Source organism: Gasterosteus aculeatus, chromosome 6 (genome assembly GCF_964276395.1).
Source record: "Gasterosteus aculeatus chromosome 6, fGasAcu3.hap1.1, whole genome shotgun sequence".
Classification (NCBI taxonomy): Eukaryota; Metazoa; Chordata; class Actinopteri; order Perciformes; family Gasterosteidae; genus Gasterosteus; species Gasterosteus aculeatus.
Window position 1 is genome coordinate 1,053,328 of NC_135693.1, and position 20,277 is coordinate 1,073,604.

Here is a 20,277-nt window from a genome sequence, read left to right on the forward strand (position 1 = left end):
TAGATGGTAGCTCAGCAACCAGTTCCTCCAGCCTGCCTGGCGGCTCCCGCCCCAACCGCAGAGGACCGCTTTCCATCAGGGCCGCATCAGCTGCCAGCTCCGGACACTCCATCGCTGGTCCCTCATCCCGCTCCCTCTTGTGCCTCCTAGCAGCTGCACATCACTGCAGAGGGGCCTGCCGGCTGAGGGGCCCCGCGACCTCTCCCTCCCATTGTAACTGCTTCATATAGCCTGAAAAAAACACATGTTTGTGACACATTTAAGAGTAGACAAAAGATGGATGCTAGTGATGGTATGCTTTTTCTGTTGTTTCCCATCCTCCAGACAGGTGCAGGGAAGCTGACCTGAGGGCTCAGAGATTGGTGTCGCGGGTCCAGTGTGATGCCACTCGTGGTACCACACTGTGTTTTTGGCTGGGACAAGGGATGGATGACAAAGAGGAGGTTTTGTTATGTCCTGATTTTTTAAAGTTAAAATGAATATTTATTGAATATTTGAATTGTAATAACTCAAAACCATGTTTAGTAGTATTTGATAGTATTTGTTATAAACAAAATGTATATTTGCATAGTTCCCAAGCATTTACTGGTGTCATTCACGAGAGCTTAACACAATGTTCCGCTGGTGGTGTTATACACTGAAATGAAAAGGGCTTTTATTATACTATTTTAGGTGTTAGAACCAGATAAGCCAGAACAAGGGACTTGGATATGTTGACAGCATCGATGGTAACTTTTGCGACGCTTTAATGGGTTTAATCTCCGCGAAAAACAGCACACGGCTAATTCACCGGTTACGAAATTGTACTTTCGTAATTAAAACAGTATTTGGCTCGAAAGGTAAGGAGCTAACGCCTACTTCAACACCGTTAAATCACCTGAAAACTATTTTTATTTAGTTTTACCGGATAGTTAGCTAAAAACTACGGGTCAAGAGACACTGTCACGGTCGTTAGCTAATAAGATCTAGCTAACGTTAGCTATTTAACTAGCTATGAAGGCTAGCTAGCTAACATTAGAGTTAGAGTGCAGTCAGTGAGAGATGTTTCCTCTCCTCATAGGTTTCAATGTGTTGTGAATCGGATGCAGAATGGTCACACAGCAAGACATTGCTTAACATATTGCTAAACACAAGAAAATAAAAATAAATAAAAATAAAATTGAATAGGTCTAAATTATCCTTTGTTTTGGTTGAAAAAATCTAAGAAAACAAACAGTTTGTAGACTACTGTCTGAATAGTCTTATTGCTGCTATTTAATAACAAATACATATACTTTAAGCCTAAATAACCCTGTTGAAACGCCATAACTCGGCCACATAATGTTAACGGCGGTGTATTTGGTGGACCCATGATTTTATTTTCCACAAAAAAACAAACAAGGTGAATAAGGGAAACAGAAAGCGCTCCTCTGGCTAAACTGGAGTCGGGAGGGAAACTCCACCGACGCCTGGCGGTCTGGGCCGGATAAAGCAGGGTCTGGTGTGGAAACCCGAGGCCCGACACCATACTCACAGTCCAACTCAAAAACATGTCACGTGTACTCTGTGGTACTCAGAGGGTCTGATACAAAAAACATGAAACGCTGCTATATCTCAGTCTCAACGGCACCTGAGACCAGCCTGGGTACTGGGACGGACTGACGACGAGCCTCTGAATGCAGGAGCCTTTATGCTCGTCACCAGTGATCCCTGGAATGAGCCACAGCTGGGCACGTGGGAGAGGGGCGGGGCCGGAGGCGGAACACACGGCTGGAAACTATAGGTGGAAAAACCAAACAAGCAAAACAAAAGCACAGACTGGGGGAAAACTGTTAAGGGTTAGGGTTCCTAACACGTAATGCTCCAAACACAACTTCAACAAGTATTAAGAGTTAAAAAATATGAGATGCAAATTAGTGCAAAGAGTTGTGCGTACGCAATCCAAATATAGTTATATTTTTCGGTCAAAGCATGCAGCTAACAAGGACAATAAAACAGTAAGAGTTTTCCACAGTGATTCCGGCAATATTCGTAACATTTCCCTTTGACAAACGTTGCCGAATTTATTGGAAACCAGACACCAAGCAGCTGAATCATATCAATCATAAATTCCTTACCCCTGCTGTTTTAAATAAAAATATAAGTTTAATCCGGTGTTTTTAGACCGAAATATACCCAAGCCAATGACCTGGTTTTCAGCGGGGCTTAAAGCGGTGACACACAACCGCACAATTCTTTGAGAATTCACTGTTCACATCCTAGAATTTAGAGCTTAATTTGGGTTTGGGTGATGGTGACACTTTCTTCTTGCTCAGGACAGGTGAACTGCAAAGTGTTCTATTCAGTCAGGAAGTGATATAATCAGTGCAACATTTCCCGTACGAATAGAAATATATGTTTGTGTGTTCATCGTCGGTGTGTGAACTGTGTCTGCTGACATCTAAACAACTCCATTGTGGCCTCTCTGTTGCTCAACTACACACTCACATACACACGACACAGAAAGAAGCCCAGCATGACTACTTAATCCTTCTCGGTCCCCACTCTCCACACTACATGGCTCTTCACTGTTTGCCCCGACGGCCTCCTCTCTGCCCCACTTCTGTCCCTCTGCTAATCTCTCTAGTTCTCGGCCCTCCTATTTTTTTTTCTACCTCTACCTCCACCAGTTTTCTTTGACCTGTCATCTCACCATCTGATCTCATCTGCTACTTCTTACAAGGTCATCTCTTCACTTTGCACTGCTGTGTTTTCTTGCAGAGACAGAGCAGCTAGAGGCCCCTTTTCTCTTTGATTAATCTCTCCACCGCGAGGTGAAGGGCCCAGTTGTGCGAGGTGACACACTGGATTAGGGGGTGGCATTCAGGTCAGATGCGAGGTCATCCGTGGGGCTCCTCAGGGGCCACTTTACGGATTGTCGCTCACTGATCTGTCATGGCCACCCAAAACACATCTCAAGGCGCTTTTGATCCACCCCAACACTCTCCACGGGCAAAATACCCACGCACACCACATATGGATGTACAAGCACATTCACGGAAACCTTGAATAAGGTTAGCTGGAGGTCTGGATCTTCAGTTAGCGTAATGATTGTCCATCACAAGTGTTGTGTCTTCCAACATTATCTATGAGACTTTGGGAGCTACTGTGTAGATGAACAAGCATTTGCTAAAAATAACCACAACGAGCAGAATCAACTGTTTTCAATCAACTGTTTTATATTATACATATATAATGTATGTCGTCATTTATTCGTTAAATGTGCAAACATCATTTTAACATCTATTGAAGCCGATAGATAGTAACGCACATAATGGTCCATTGATTCTTCCTTAAGGCCGAGAACCAGGCCCTGTCCAAACATTTTGCACCCCATCCAACAACTGAACAGACTAGAAAGACTCAACATTAGTACAGGTGGCAGGATGATGTTACTTTTAAAGAGAAGCCACAGTGACAATAGAAAAGCAACACATGTTTGTTCAAAGTAATCCAGCTCGGACCCATTCGTGAACACTCATTGACACATTGGCCAGTTAAAATGCTTTATTTTGAAATAATAGAATTAGTTGAGACTGTAGTTGACGGTTTAAGGTTTAAATGTATTGTTCTTTGTTTTTACAGAGGCATGGATTAATCAGCTCCATAAGAGAGAGACAACTGTGGAAGCTGTGAATCGGATGCAAAGACATTGTTCTGCAGAATGGTCAAGGTGTTTCACATTGCTTAACACGAGAAAATACAAAGAAATAAAAATAAAATTGAATAACTCTGATTTATGTTTTCTGTTCATTTTGGTTAAAAAAAATCAAAGAAAAACTTTGAATCTGTCTGCTAACTGCCTAATAGTCTCATTACTGCCATTTGATGATAAATGCATATATAGGTAGCCCAAATAAGTATATTTATCAGTTTTAACAAATGATAAATATATTTGTTATTTTTAACAAAGGTTAAATGTTATTAGTTTCAAGACAAATTCCTTGTATGTCTGACATATTTTGGCAATAAATGTTTCCGGATTCCTGATTTCTGAAAAAAATGCCCCCAATTTCTCATAAAATGCCCCTGGTTTTCAGTCAGTGCGGGCAGAAATTCCCCCCCGAAATAATATGTAAATTTCCTACCCTGGAACACAGAATAATAAAAATTATAATAGAACGGGAATCCACATTTAATAGATAGTACAGAATATCAGTTTTTCTCCGTATCAATACTCCTATCGGTTCTTTGCGATTATTTTGTAAAATTGACATTGCTTTATTATTGCTTTATGCAAACTAATTTTTTGAGCAGCAATGCAAATCAATTCCTAAACCTTTAAAAATCCATTCCGAGCTTAACAATAAGTTAAGTGATTAGCTTCCATGTATCTGCCAATTCTTATTATAAAACTCGTGATCGTGATCTTTGGACCACCTCGGCCACATCCTTTGTCAACAAGTGCAGAAAACCAAGCATAATACTGGAATTATAGAACAGAAAGCAAATTGTGACTTTTTGTGTCGTAGGACGCCATCTTCCCATCAGGTTGGTCAGATTTGTACCCTGTGTGATTTGCCGGTTAGCTTGGTAGCCAGAAGCAGCACATTGGAAATGTCACTAGCTTGCTCTATACCAAAAGCTATAGCACAAGCAGAGGGCTCCCTGATCTCTCCGTCCCTCAGCCTCTTCATAGACTGTATTATTTTTTCCTCACCTATACTTTTCTTAGCTGAATCCAATTTAAAAGATAGTATGGTACAAGTGAAGAGCACTTGAGAACCTTTGCTATTTCCCTTGATCCCTCCTCCTGTCTCCTATCCTTCACTGCTTGGGAAGCTCGTGTCCAGGCGAGTGTACAGAGAGAGGGTTATGTAAAAATGAATGCAATTAATATTCCATCATCATAAGTGTACTTATAGAAAGTGCACATGTTTATTTGTCATCTGCATATGCATGTTTATGTTGCTTATATATGATATATTTAATGTGTTACTTCAATGTTGACCATGTGTTTTGTGTTGGGTGAAAAAAACAAACGTGTGACAGTAAATGGAATGCATTCTTCTATTGGCCCACAAAGACAGGTGTCTGGGTGCATGTGCCTTCACCTGGCGTGTGTCGTGTACATGTAAGCTCGCCTACGTTTGCTTGTGTTGTGTGTGTGTGTGTGTGCGTGTGTGTGTATGTGTGTGGCTTGTAATGGCTCCCGACGTACTTAAAGGTGCATTACCGGTCTCAGGCTAATCCACTGTGATAGCTAAAGTGCTGTGGGTCGACCACAGTAGGCCGTGTATATGTGAGCGCTGGAGAGGGGGCAGCACAGAGAAGACGTCCTACAATGTGGCCATCATACACATTATTCAGCATGAATTTTGTATTTATCACGACTATCCCCGGTCCTCACATGTACAGAGAATGGACATATGGCGTCAGAGAAGAAGGGAGTGAGGTTGTGGGAGGATGAAGCGAGAAAGAAAGGGACGAGCCTGAGGGACAATCAATGCACAGGGAAAAGGGATTAGGAAAGCATAGATGGAACAGGAGAAAGAAGAATGTTGGAGAAGAGAAAAGATAAGTGAGGAAGTAGTTGACATCAACAATTCCAGGATTAGAAGTGGGATGAAGGACAGAAAGGTGGAGCTGGAGCCAGAGATGGATTGTGTTTAGAAGAGTAGCTCCATGTTCATGTTTTCTTGCATTCATTATGCAGATTCTCCTGCTCGCTTCTGTCCTTTCTCCTTTCAGCTCCTATTTGTTTAAATGCACTGTGTGCCTTAAGTGCCCACGGTAAACAATGCCACATCAACTGAGTGGGTGTGCGTGTGTGTACATGCGAGTCCATATTTGTACAGAGGGTGTGTGCATGGATTTTGTATTTGCTTGTGACTATGGGTTGTTGACAGTTTGTTCTTGTGTACAGCACGGGGTATTTGCAGCATGATCGCATGTGTGTTGGCATGTCTCTATGTCGATCCTCTGCGTATGTTTGTCTTCATACTGTATCTATGTTTAATTACTCTACAGCAGCAATTCATGGCGATCTACCTTCCTTCTGAGAATCGAGAATTCGGCTACCCTAACGAGTAATAGCGGTAACCAAACGGAACAACGGCGCTGCATGCTGTCAGCGCAAAACCAGTCAATAAAAAAAAACACAGAGCCTCCTGCCAGAAGTGAGGGAACCGTTTGGCCTATTGACCCCGCTGTACAGTATATAGATGCAGGAAACACACTTGCTGCACTGTATCCTCAATTCTTGAATATCCGTAATGTTCAGGACCCTTTTTTAGGAATTCATGACAGGAGCCGACAAGTTACAAACTTGCGTAAAACATTTCCTTAAGATTTTCACGGTAATGTTATAGATGTAACGTGATTCGTTATAGAGCTTTTATCTTGTATCATCATTGGTTGTTAGTATGTTGCAGTGAAAAGATCCAACTTGTGGACGCAACCATCCTTCTAAAAACATTAGTGTGATTTCTTATTCAGATATCTCAACAGAGGTTTCAAAAGTATTCACATTCATTACTCAAGTAGAAATAAAGATACTAGGGTTTAAGTATCAACTCAAGCGTTTTACTTAAGTAAAAGTACAAAAGTACTGGTTTCAGAACGACTTAAAGTATAAAAGTAAAGGTAATGTAAGGGGGAAAAAAATTCCATCAAGGAAAAACTGTTAATGTGTAACCTCGCTCACAGAACATGTCAGTCCGTTACAATGTGATAGGAAGGTGCCTTCAGATCATGTGACCTGCAGTTATGATGATGGAACAGGGCGATATTCGACGCTGAAACAACAGAGGGACAAATGTATCGACCCGCATGCTACTTAACTTAAACAGATAAACACAGAACCAGTTTTCCAGTGACAGCAAAATTACATGAGTCGGAGGACGTACACACACGTTGTTCCCATTGATTAGGTCAGGGGTCTTAAACTCATTTCAGGTTCGGCCAGATACTGCCCACTCCGACGGTCCGACCGGCGAACGGTGTGAGGGGGTAGCGCTGACGGTACACCAAAGTTGTCCACACTCGGCGGCGAGTTTGAGAAGTATGGATTCGGTAGACTGCAGTGTCTCCCCCAGGTTTCCTACTTCATGAGGTGGCAGGGGGGGACACTGAACCGGCAGCGGTCCAAACATCGGCCAACTAACCCGTTTCAGACTAACCCAGCAAATACAGAATCCCGTAGTGTCCCGTAATTTCTAGAGCCTCGCATTAAGACACACTTTATTTAAGACGCTGCGTTGTGCCAGATGCTCAATAAAGAAAAAAAAAAAAACCTTTACAACAAACCCATGGTCATGAAGATACTCATTTACGTGACATGGAATTTTGTATTTTGTATGAGGAGGAGGCGGGTTCACGTCGCTAAATACCCAACTGAGATCGGCTTGTGCCGTTCTGACAAAGGAACCTTCCACCGACAACTGGAGGAAACGACTACTGCAACCTGCCATTCTGACAAAGGAACCAACCACTTTTCGCACCCGGCGTCACTCTGATTTGTGTCATCTGCAGATGCATCGTGGAGAAAACCAATAGGGTGTCTGAATGGTAAATGTTTATACTTGTCAACCACAATCAAATTCACTCTATCCGGATGGCGCGATTCATCGGGATAGTTTTTTTTTGTGTATGTGTTTTTGAACGAGGCTATTTTTAAAATGTACAGATATTTGGGTGAAAATGTAAGGAGTAGAAGTAAAAAGATTTAAAAAAAAATACTCCAGTATAGATTCCAAAATTTCTACTTAAGTGAGGTAAGTAAGTATAACTCATGACAAACTGCCTCTCTTCATAGGAAACACCTTGGAAAAATCAGAAACTAGGGAAGGATAGTGGTCATGTAACCACAATAACAACAACGATTTGCAACAAAATGACTTATTCAGGTACTGAAAAAGAAGTACTTGTTGTAAATGTTTAAAATTTTCGCTATAAAAACATTTTTTCTACGCATTCAAATGAGATTTTGCACTTTTTTTTCCTATTTCTTGAATTACTTTTCTGATTTTCCTTCATATTCATTTTCAGTTTTCAGTATTTTTAACAGATTTTGGTCCAGTATTTAGCATTGGAGACAGTCTTCTTTGCCAGATATATGATATATTAAGGGAGATTCTATTATGACGATATTTTGTTGCTTGTTTGATGCTTCCAAATTTGAGGAAATAGTATTTTTCTATTTACCATTTCAAGGACAAAAATGTACTGTATATGCACTCCGATTATATGTAGTATGTATGTATGTGTTTACCTAAAGGGCATATAGGAACATATCACATGTGGACGCAGTGTGTGCATGTGTGTACGTGTGCTGGGACTGGGCTGTGGAGGTTAGTCCGGGCCGCAGCAGTTGTGGAGACCTATTTTAATTCTTAACTAGATGTGTATGATTTATTAATCTGTGTTTGAAATAACAATTACAGTGTCAGAAGGGATCAGGCCAAAGCCTTAATTGCATTGGAAAACACTCTTAATATGGAACTTGCCCCGACCAAAGCACACGCATGGCATCCCCAACAGGCCCGAGAGTATGTCTCTCTCTCTCTGCATGCGTGTCCGTGGATCATGCAGTGTGTGCACAATGTAAATCTGAGCATGAATGTCAATGCTGTTCCTGCATCAACTAAGTTAAATTGTAAAATGTGCATTATTCATCATCTGTCTCATGTTCCTCGTTCTAACATGCAACTCCAGCTTTCTTCTATCTTTCTGGGCTATGGAATCCCTTTTCATTAGTCCCCGCTATGAATCTGCGACATGTAGCATTTTACACATCAGTATGACTTACACCACATTAGAGATGATATGATACTTCAATCAGAAGAGACCTCTAAACTTTTAATAATGATTTATTACAACAAGCATAAGTATTAAAGGTGCAAAGTTTGTTGGGGCTTGGACTCCATCCAGCCGTAGGATCGACCAGGAGCCGGGAAGAGATGAGGCATACCCCCCCATTGGGGATCCAGACACTGGTGGTGGTGGTAGAGAATAAGTTCCACTCTTTCCACATGCTATTCCCCTGCTGATTGGAGGTGTCCGGATGGGCAGAGGGTTGCGTTTGGTGTTTGCTGAAAGGTCATCAGCTTATGGCGTACCCCCATAGTTCAGGAATCAGGAAATATTTATTGTCAAAATATGTCAGACATGCAAGGAATTTGACTTGGTGGTTGGGGTGTGACAGTAGACAGTATGACAATAGACAAGACAGCAGTGCACGAGTAATGAAATAAAATAAAATGCTAATGCAATGGGTTAGTAGAATACGGCTAAGGGTTGGTTTAAAAAAAAAGAATTAAGTTAGTTAAAAATGAAAAAATAAAGTGCACTAGCGAACAGGAAGTGACAAAAGTGACGAGTTAAAAGTGACAAGTGAAAGTGACAAGTGCAGAATGAAAGAAAGTGACCGGTGGAATGTCAGAGTCAGTCAGTGGGGGACCGGCTCTGTTGATGAGCCCGACTGCCGACGGGAAGAAACTGTTCGTGTGGCGGGAGGTCTTAGTCCTGATAGACCTCAGCCTCCTGCCAGATGGAAGGGGCACAAACAGGTTTTGTCCGGGGTGAGAGGGGTCGGCTACAATCTTTATAGCCCCCTTCAGGGTTCCAGAAGCGAACAAGTCCTGCAGGGACGGCAGATTGCAGCCGATCACCATCTCCGCAGAGCGGATGACACGCTGCAGCCTGCCCTTGTCCTTGGCTGTGGCTGCAGCGTACCAGATGGTGATGGAGGAGCAGAGGATGGACTCCATGATGGCCGTGTAGAAGTGCACCATCATCGTCTTTGGCAGGTTGAATATCTTCAGCTTCCTCGGGGAAGAACAACCTCTGCTGAGCCTTCTTGGTGATGGAGCTGATGTTCAGCTCCCACAAGGTCCTGGGTGATGATGGAGCCCAGGAAACGGAAGGAATCCACAATAGTGACGGGGGAGTCGCACAGGGTGATGGGGAAGGTGGGGCTCTGTTCCTGCTGAAATCCACAACCATCTCCACTGTCTTTAGAGCGTTGAGCTCCAGGTTGTTCTGGCTTCACCAGGACACCAGATGGTCAGACTCCACCTGTAGGCGGACTCGTCCCCACCAGAGATCAGTCCAATGAGGGTGGTGTCAACTTCAGGAGCTTGACGGATAGCGGGGCCCTGGGGCAGGCATTAGCTTCTCCAGTCTTCCTGACTGAATTAACGCCTAAGCTTCACCTAAACATACCAAAGCATTGCATGTCAGTGGTCACAGCATGTTGAGGCAATTTCTCACGGCAAAATTCTGATTTTGGGCCAAAGCGCGTTCGTTTCTTTTCAAACTCCCCGACGATAGATGGCGCTATGGAGCGCATCTGTAAACCTATTTGCTGCATAGACATCCTGTTTACCCCAAAGAGTCCCGAAGTTAGCAACAGAACAAGATTTTCATACAGACACAACCGCGGGAGAAACTCAAGAGGAGCAAAGACTAAGGTATGTTAAAGACATGTGGTTCAATTAAGTACTCACTCTCTTAAACTTTAAATCTTGAAAGAAATTATTAGTTGTGTTTGTGCGTGTGATTTTGAGTGGTCAATGTAAACTCATCATAGCGTTTTTTATTAAGGCTGCTCACATAGCATTTATCTTTTTATTTACAGGCCAAAGAAAAAGTTTGGCGATCCTTTTGGATCCACCTGTCATGTGGACGTTAAGAGGTCTCTTTTGTTGGGACAAGCAATTTCACTGTGGAAACAATATAGGACCATGAAGTTTCCGGTGACCAAAAATGTGATGTCAAAAATTCCATCACATCTTCTACAATCTATCGCACCTGACCTTCTTCCTTTCCTCACCTGTCTCATCAACAATGCTCTGTTATCTGGCTGTTTTCCCAATTCTCTGAAGGAGGCAAGAGTTAACCCACTCCTGAAGAAACTTACCCTCAACCCTTCTGTAGAAAACTACAGACTGGTCTCTCTTCTTCCCTTTTTGTCCAAAACCCTTGAACGTGCGATCTTTAACTAACTCTCTACTATCTCCACCGTAACAACCTGCTTGACCCCCACCAGTCAGGCTTCAAGGCCATTCCACAGAGACTGCTCTCCTTGCTGTCTCAGAGCAACTCCACACTGCTAGAGCCGCCTCTCTGTCCTCTGTCCTCATCCTTCTGGACCTCTGCTGAATTTGACACAGTCAACCACCAGATCCTCATTTCCTCCCTTCAGGAACTTGGTGTCTCAGGCTCTGCTCTCTCCCTTCTCTCGTCCTACCTTGACGGCCACACCTACCGGGTAACCTGGCGAGGATCTGTGTCGGAACCTTGTCCTCTTACTACTGGAGTTCCTCAGGGTTCCTTCCTGGGTCCCCTCCTCTTCTCACTCTACACCAAATCTCTCGCCGCTGTCATTTGCTCACATGGCTTCTCCTACCACAGCTATGCCGATGACACCTAACTAATACTCTCCTTCCCTCACTCGGACACTCAGGTGGCGGCACGGATCTCTGCCTGTCTAACTGACATGTCTCAGTGGATGTCTGCCCACCATCTGAAATTCAACCCCGACAAGACTGAACTACTTCTATTTCCGGGAATAGATTCACCTACCCAGGACTTGACGGTCAACTTCGGCAACTCCGTGCTAACGCCAACTTTGACTGCTAGGAACCTCGGCGTGACACTCAACAGCCAACTCTCTGACCTGCCTGACTCCCAACATCACTGCGACAATACGATCCTGTAGATACACGCTCTACAACATCAGGAGAATATGTCCTCTTCTCACTCAGAAGGCAGCGCAGGTACTGATTCAGGCTCTTGTCATCTCACGCCTGGACTACTGCAACTCTCTCCTGCAGGTCTCCTGCTACCACCATTCCACCTCTGCAGCTCATCCAGAATGCAGCAGCTCCACTGGTCTTTAACCTTCCTAAGTTCTACCACACTCCTCCACTCCTCCGCTCTCTTCACTGGTACCGGTGGCTCATCCAGTTCTAAACACTGGTGCTCACGTACCATGCTGTGAATGGATTGGGTCCAGCTTACATCCAGGACATGGTCAAACACGACATCCCGACCCGCACTCTCCGCTCTGCATCTGATAAACTGCTTTTTCCTTCCTCAATGAGAGCAAAACACTCAACTTGATCACAACTCTTTGCTGTCCTGCTCCTAAATGGTGGAAGGAGGTCTCTGAAGACATCAGGACCACAGAGAGCCTTCACATCTTCAGACTAAAGACACACCTCTTCAGACTCTACCTCCACTAAAACACTAACAAACTGTAGCACTCAAATTGTACTTGTAACGCCACTTCCATCCATCCATCCATTGTCAGACCGCTTATCCTGCACACAGGGTCGCGGGGGGGCTGGAGTCCATCCCAGCCAACTTCGGGCGGTAGACAGGGTACACCCTGGATTGGTCGCCAGCCAATCGCAGGGCAACACAGAGACACACAACCATTCACACTCACATTCACACAACTACGGGCAATTTAAAGTCCCCAATTAACCTGATCCCCAGAGCATGTCTTTGGACTGTGGGAGGAAGCCGGAGAACCCGGAGAGAACCCACGCAGACACGGGGAGAACATGCAGACTCCACACAGAAAGGCCACTGGGCGGAATCGAACCCAGGACCTTCTTGCTGTGAGGCGACAGTGCTAACCACCACGCCACCGTGCCGCCCGTAACGCCACTTAGCTATAGAAAATTGTAAATTGGCTTATTTGAGGAAATTGCACTTTCTTGTTTCTTGCTCTTCTGAGTTTGTATCCCTATGGTTGATTGCATTTATTGTAAGTCTCTTTGGATAAAAGCGTCAGTTAAATGACAAGTAATGTCGAATTCTGTTCCAAATTCAACCATAGCTTTTAAGATCTTAAGTCGTTTCTGTTTGACTTTTTAAATCACTTTTAAATCACAGCCAGTTATTCCTCTAAAAAAAACTCACATTAGTAAATGAAAATATTGCAGAAGTGTGCTCTGTCCCAGGCAGCATGGCCGGACACAGGGTTTTAAGTGCAAAAACGGAGCTCACTCGGACGGCCATGGGGCATACTTCCCTTGTGAATTTAAAGATGTTTGTTGAAGGTTGTATAAATGTCTCACTTGGGCCACTTGGTTAGCATTCATCTTTACGAGGATTACCCACTATCACTTAGAGGCCCTTAAACAAGTATTTTCCTGTACAGTCCTTGGTGCATGGTTGCTAATGGCATCTGTAATGAGGCTGACCTATAGGCCTTGTCTAATTTAAATAGGCCATTAAGTGTCTCTGTGATTTTAAAGGTAGTCTTTAAACGACATGTAAAGCTGGAAGTAAGTCAACAGGAGGCATGCCAGAGTGCTTTTTTAAAGAGTTGGGAGATAATGCATGTGTGTACGTCTCTGGTTCCTTTTCTGTCGCTTCGCACTGCGACTACACACATTGCGACGCACACACTAAACGCTCAAATGTCCCTTTTTCTTTTCTCTTATGTCTCTCTTCTGCCTGTATTTCTGAAGGAATTCTCCATCCATCTAATTCCCTCTCCTGGTTTTTTTCATATTGAGGCTGGGCCCTTCTCCTCTTCCATGTCAAAGGCTTTCTCTTTTTATTGAACATCAAATCCTCTGCTCTCGCCCAGCGTTCTCTCTTCTTGCTGCTCGGCACCATGCATATTCAGGAGCCGAATGCTCCGCTTATAAAGCCGGCTAGCCCTTCCAAAATCCCTGATTGTGGGCATTAGCGTTGCAATAACACTACATGAATAGCCGGCATGCTCTATATTTAGGTGCTAAGTCGGCCGCGCTGCAGCTGAGATTGTAGGCTGCAGGATGGAAGTGCGTGGGAGGGACGCAGACTTTCTCCTTTCTGCTGATATACCCTGTGTTGTATTCCCTCTCCATCTGTTTCAGAGGCCTTTTTCTCTTGAATCTAGTGGCGGCGTCCAAAAGTTCCAGTAAAGCTTGGGATGTTTTGCTCTAAGGAGCCGCCCCGCTGGGACACTTTGCATACTGATTTGAGCTTCACTGGTGGCTTGAAGGGAGGAAAACAGAAGAGAGACCTAACCACTATAGGGCTCTGATATTTTAGGTTCACTGTTAAAATAAAAGCCACATTGGGGGTAATATACTGTAGCATAGAAAAGGAGTGTATAAGACCTAATTTCCATTTGCAGATTGTTTATAGGCGGAGAGGTAAACCTATTTTTAAGGTCCAGTTTGTCACTAAAGGTTATCATTTCCGATCAAAATGTTGTTTTGATAATCAATTAATCGGTCGATTATTTCTTGGATGAATCAGATGTTTTATAAAAACGGCATTAAAAAGCTTTAATTTCCAACCCTTTATTCTAAAACCGAATTGCAAATTCACATTGCAGACGTACTTCAGAAAGTACAGAACGTAAAGGTTGCTCCTTGAACATAATAATTCATTAAAAATAAAGAAAAATACAAATCAGAAAATTAAAAAAGATTTGTTTTAATGTCAGAACTTGTTCTCTATACTACAGTACACTCACAAACACACCCCCATATTCACATAAAGCGTATTCATTAAATTATTACCATCATTGTAGTGCAAGTCAAGTAAATGTATACACCTCATCAAAGTACAGCAAAAAAACAACTAAGAGTGTGTCTCTGTGTAGTCCTGCGATTGGCTGGCGACCAGTCCAGGATGTACCCTGTCTATCGCCCGAAGTTGGCTGGGAAGGACTCCAGCCCCCCCGCGACCCTGTGTGCAGGATAAGCGGTTTGACAATGGATGGATTTGTAAATAAATGCATTAGAGGCTTCTTAGTTAGCCGCGCTGGTTTAATGGCTCTCACGTGTCACGCATTGAGCGTGACGGTCACTCATTTCGGTCTTTAGTAACTCACTCCTGCCACACATCCAATTTCTCATGCTAAAAAAACAAATCTGACTTCAGTTCCTCTTCAACCTCCCCAGCGTTCCCCCCCCAATGCTCGCACACCTTGGACGACTAGTCGAACAGACGTCTCTGTCTGCGTCATGTCTGCTGGCTGCTCTGTCCTCTTTGTCGGCTCGGCGCTTTTATCTTTCATTTTTGCGCCGCGCGCATCTCCGCAACTCATTGAGTGACGTAATAATCGCGCGACACAACAAAACAATACTGAAATTCGTTGCCAAAGCTTTTAATAATTTAATTTTATCGATTTCATCAATTCGTTGTTGCAGCCGTACTCCTGAGACTCTAACAGTGTCCTTGATCCATTTGATTCCTGTTTAGTGTTTGCTTTTTCCTTACATAAGCTGTAACTTGTAGATTACGTAAGACGTGAGATACATACATACTGTAGTAACACCTGCAAAAAGAGTCAACAGCTTGCTCAATGAAATTGTGCGATAACGTGCACAGTGATTCTGTTTTGTGATTTTATAAAGAACATGCTTGTTTGATTGGCAGTGCATTGCCAGTGCTCATCTATTTTTACAGACACATTATAAAATGTATTTGCTCCTGCTGTCTCTCTACCAGGTCCAGTGAAATTTAGCATCAATGTGCTCTTTCTTTGTGCATACCTTGTCAACAATAATCATGCAGTTTATTCTAACTGGTTTTTGAGCCTCATCTGATGGGAAAAGCGAGAGGGAAGTAAGATGGATCTTAGGGAGGGAGAAGAAAAACAACAGCAAGAAAGGACACCGCTATCAAGCAGGAAAAAAATGGAATCACAGGAACAAGCATCTACAGAGAGTGAATGGACATGGTTGTGCACAGAAAAGATAAAACAACTGGTGACAATAGAGAAAATAAATAAAAGCAGAGGGAGGGAAATGGGAGGAGGAGTGTAAGTAGGTAAGAAAGACACAATTAGTGAATGAAAGCTGGAGATGAGGACATGCATGAAACGAAAAATTAGTGAATTAAGGTGGAGAAGCACACCATGGAAATGTAGGAAAAATGGAAGCAAAGATGACTGAGACGATAAATGCATTGCTGAATAGTCGGGAAAATAAAAAAACAAGGCCGGAAGGACTGAGGGTATGAAGGACGGCGGAATAAGGAGAGAAGGAGGAAAGCAGACTAACATTAGTTAAGAGGAGCTAGCCATTGAGAAGGGGTGTGTTCTGTATATTTGCTGATTTTAGTGCCTGTTTCCGCTCAAAGTGCTTCCCTACCAGAATCTGTGTGTGTGACTATGCCTGTGCCGTGACGTTGTGACGGCATCCAGCAACCTTGCATGCCTCTTTAATTCCAGAGTAAATAATGCATCCGCCACAGTCCATAATTTATGTAAGTGGACATGCAATCAGTTCAGATTAACGTGCACGATGCCCCCGTGTGCTTGTGTGTGTGTGTGTGTGGCAAAGGAATTGCTAAAACATGACAGGACTTTCTCTTGGTTTATCTCTGGCCCACTTTGTCTTTCTTGTCTCCTCACTTTCTTTCTCAATCTGCAATGTATCTTACAAAATAAAAGTCCAACTTCTTTTTGTCTTTGTATTATTGTGTGTGTACAAAAAGCGTAGTGTCGTCGAGTACTCATGGACGGGAAAGTGATGTATAATTTGGGTGTAATATTAGTATATCCAGCAATAAGCTGCGGCCTGAAAGGGGCTATTCCGAATTTACACCAACTTTGACACATGAAAAAGTTCACTTTGCTATTTTATGGCATTGATGCTGTTATAAATACCGTCCCTTGACCTCCACTGTAGCTAAAAGGTTAGTAAACTGGAACATAAGAGTTTGCCAGTTTGCGCTTTTGTTATGTGGTGATGACGATGTGAAGACAGATCCTCTGTACAGTTTCCTGATGAACCCTTAATAATTGCACTAATTTGCGCCGACAGTCTTAGAAAATCTTGTGATTGTTAATTTTTTTTTTACATTAGTTATACTTTCACTTGTAAAGCAAGTAATCATTTTGCAGTTGTCAGTAAAAGGTATCGCCTCTGGGGGGCTTGGTTTAAGGCGCAGTGTTATTGAACAGAGACTTGTCTGCCTCAGTTCAAATAAGCAGGCCTCATGATGCACCGAACACCCCCTAAAGGAACTGCAGAGACTGTCCAGATGAGAAATCCATCCAACTTCCCTGACTATCCCGCTCCACATCCCAAATGCTAATAATGCTCTTGGGTTGGCGGTCAACTGTGGCAAGCACTGCATGAAAAGTGGGATTTTCGGCAGTATGCGGCACTGTAAATTGTCGTGGAATTTCAGGTTTGCGGCAATTTGCGGGCAACGCCAAAAACTGCCGTAAATTGTCAGAAATTGATGTGGGCCTCCCTTGGCAGTTGTCCCCCAATGACCCCCCTCCTCCTAATTCTTGGGGAGGCTTTGACATGTAAATGAAAATGCTGTGAGCTAAACAAATGCAAATCAGGGTCGCAGAGGGAGTTTTAGCCCAGGTGACATTTTTTTAAAAGGTAAGAAAATCTCTGGTACAAATAGATCAGGCTCAGTAGCCTAATTATAGACTCTTACATTTTAGCGTGAATTGATTTATTTAATTCAAATATGCTAGATTACTGTGTACGGCATTAGCAATGGCAAATGTTATGTAAAAAAGATACGCAAAATAACTTCTTTAAAAAATTAGTTTTAATCAAGATAAAATGAGCATTCCATGCAAACAACATTTGAATCAGCATGAGGGGTCTGCAGAGATCAGTCTCCTAGAGCTCAACTACAGTGCATAGTGGCAGGACTACAGTGACCTTTTCTTTGGTCTTACTTAAATGTACAGAGGATGTATTACCCACACATCTTCTAGCAATGCGCTCAACTGGCAGAAATGATGCTGGGTATAACGTGTCTGTTCCCTGCAAGCCCCAAACTTCTATTGGCTTTCCATAAAAATGTCTGTCCGGGTGGAGATGAAGCCAGGAAACTTGTGCAAGAACATGTTTAAATGCCGTACCTTTTGACACAACATTAACAACTATAAACTGCTTTATAATGGCTGGTCGTAGTTCTGCTAGAGGGTCAAGGACGGGTTCCTCAAAACTGTTGTGTTTCCACACCACTTAGCATGAACACATGCTGAGCTTTATGCTCTGCATCTATCGATTGAGTAAGTTACATTCATATATGTTACCCGTTTACATGTCATGGCAAAACATTCAACCTCAGTGACACAAGGGTACATGTGATGATACATTGTCAACATTGCATGTCTGTCAGACTCTAGAGTGTCTGGTGGAATGGAGAAAGAGGCACCACTGTACAGATTTCTAGGGAAAGTCGTTCTGCTGACACCAAAACACGGCTTTACATAAAGCATATCAGCTGTTTCAAAGTCCCAACCATTTGTCTTCCTAAAATACTGGTCCTTCCGTATAACAATAACCTCGTATGTGATTGGAGGACCCTTAGACTCCTCGTCCAATCACGTGTGAGGTCATAGGCACGACTCAGACAGCAGTACTTGCAAGACGAGCATACAAACAGACACGTGTGTGTTACTATATTCAGAAGAACTGTATCTCCAGTTCCTTTGTTTGGTTTTTGCTGCTTCGTGAATAATGGCGGGACGACGTCTCGCGTTCAACTCGCCTTCAACTCCTCTCCGCGGTCACCAACTTTCGGCCAGTCCGCAGACAGACGAGAAGAAGCTGCTGAATGCTCTCAGTGGATCGTCTCGTCAACGCCAACAACAAACTGCCGATATCAACGAGCGGTTCGCTCCGCTGGAGCGTTCGGGACTCTGCGGGTTTCTGTCCATGGAGGAGAGGAACCGACTCAAAGAAGAGGAGACGGGCGCACAATCCCACGATAGCGGTAAGAATACGTTCAATGACTGCAGGCTAAGCTAAAAGTAGCGTAGCCTCAAGCTAAGCTAAGAGTAGCCCAGTAGCCTTACGAGTGAGCAGAAACAGCTTTATTAAAGTGTGTTTTCTTTGCCGTGTCGTTTACAGGAAGCGGTGCGCCGTCTTCTCAACTCCGAGACAAACTACAGGCGCTACGAACCGGAGCAAGGGTCAGATTTACAGAATATGCTTTCATTCTGCGCTATAAGGGAATATATACGTATAGATACCGATCATAACTGTACACTTTGTTTTCACAGACTAATCTCGCCTCATAATGAGGCGGTGACCTCGTATTTGCTCCGGGAAAAGTCCAGATTTAGACGACGTCATTGTGTGTAAGTGACACTGTTTCTCCTTCCTTGTTAAATGTTACTGTGACTTGATTTTGATTTTCTTTTTGTATTCATACCACACTCATTTAATTGTTTTCCAGCCGCCTGTGAGACGTATTGTGAGACGGGACGCAGGAGCTGCGAAGGATTCAGCGCGGAGTCGAGCGAGAAGAAAGAAGGTCAGAGTTTATTTGCTGACTTGTTTCAGGTGCATTGATCGATGTGTTGTGTCCGTACGCATCGCACAGTACTGATTCATTGTTGTTTTTACAGCTGCTGGAATCGAGACAAAGTGCGCTGGCTGATGACGAGGTGGAACTCTGGAAATCCGCCACCGTGGAGCTCACGTCGGGCGGAGGGGACGGCGTTGTTGGTGGGGTCTCGGGGTGGATTGCACGGTCGCCACACGCACGCGAGCCGCCTGCACAACAGACCTGCCTCGGAAAACACGGCGCCAGTGACGGTCTACAACCCCGAGGAGGCAAACGCACAGTTTACTGAGCTGTAGTTTTTAAACCGCCGTTACCCAAGTGTGGGCAGATCCTCACTTTGTATGTAGTTGTTTGTGTGTTGTTAATAAAGCTCTTTCTTTGCATAAACATGTGGCAAATGTTCATTTTCTCTATAAATTCATTGATGTCCTGGTTGGTATCCTAATAATAGTGTAGTAGCCTACATAGGATAGCCATGAAATGAATATACAGCATAATATGAATATATAAATAAAATGAGGCGGGTGACCAATAGCGACAGATCTGCCAACCAATCACGAGTGATTGAAAGTTGTTTTTATCCAATCATGAACAAGGAAACTCAAGCCTGGTCTGCCCACGTGTGGTTTTGCTGCCAATCACGAGTGATTTTATTTGTTAGTAAATTGTGGTTTCCTCCAATAAGGAGTAAGGATATTCAAGCCCGCTCGGCTCGGCCACCAGCGGTTTCGCCGCATCCATATGCTAATTCGGACCATTCGCACCTCCGCCAGCTCTCCACCTACGTCATGGTTCGTTTCCGACAATTTGTGGCACAGACAAACGCGACGTGCGCGGGTTGCAAATTGTCGGAAATTGTCGGAAATTAGGGAGATTTCCGGGCGTTTACGGGGACGAAAATCTCACTTTTCATGCAGTGAAGCTGTGCAGTGCCAAGCCCGTCGGCTAAAGTCTGAGCTGCCCAGAGACCACAACCAAAGGCCACTCCACAACCAGAGAACACTCCCCAACCATAGACCACAACCA

The 20,277-nt window shown here is 43.7% G+C and overlaps 1 long non-coding RNA gene across 1 annotated transcript; it reads left to right on the forward strand.

The window, feature by feature from the left end:
* Positions 1-18,811: 18,811 nt before the first annotated feature.
* On the forward strand, positions 18,812-19,638 carry LOC144409439 (uncharacterized). The gene is made up of 3 exons (XR_013467881.1): positions 18,812-18,874; positions 18,965-19,042; positions 19,141-19,638. It is a non-coding gene; the product is annotated as an uncharacterized LOC144409439 (long non-coding RNA).
* Positions 19,639-20,277: the final 639 nt, after the last annotated feature.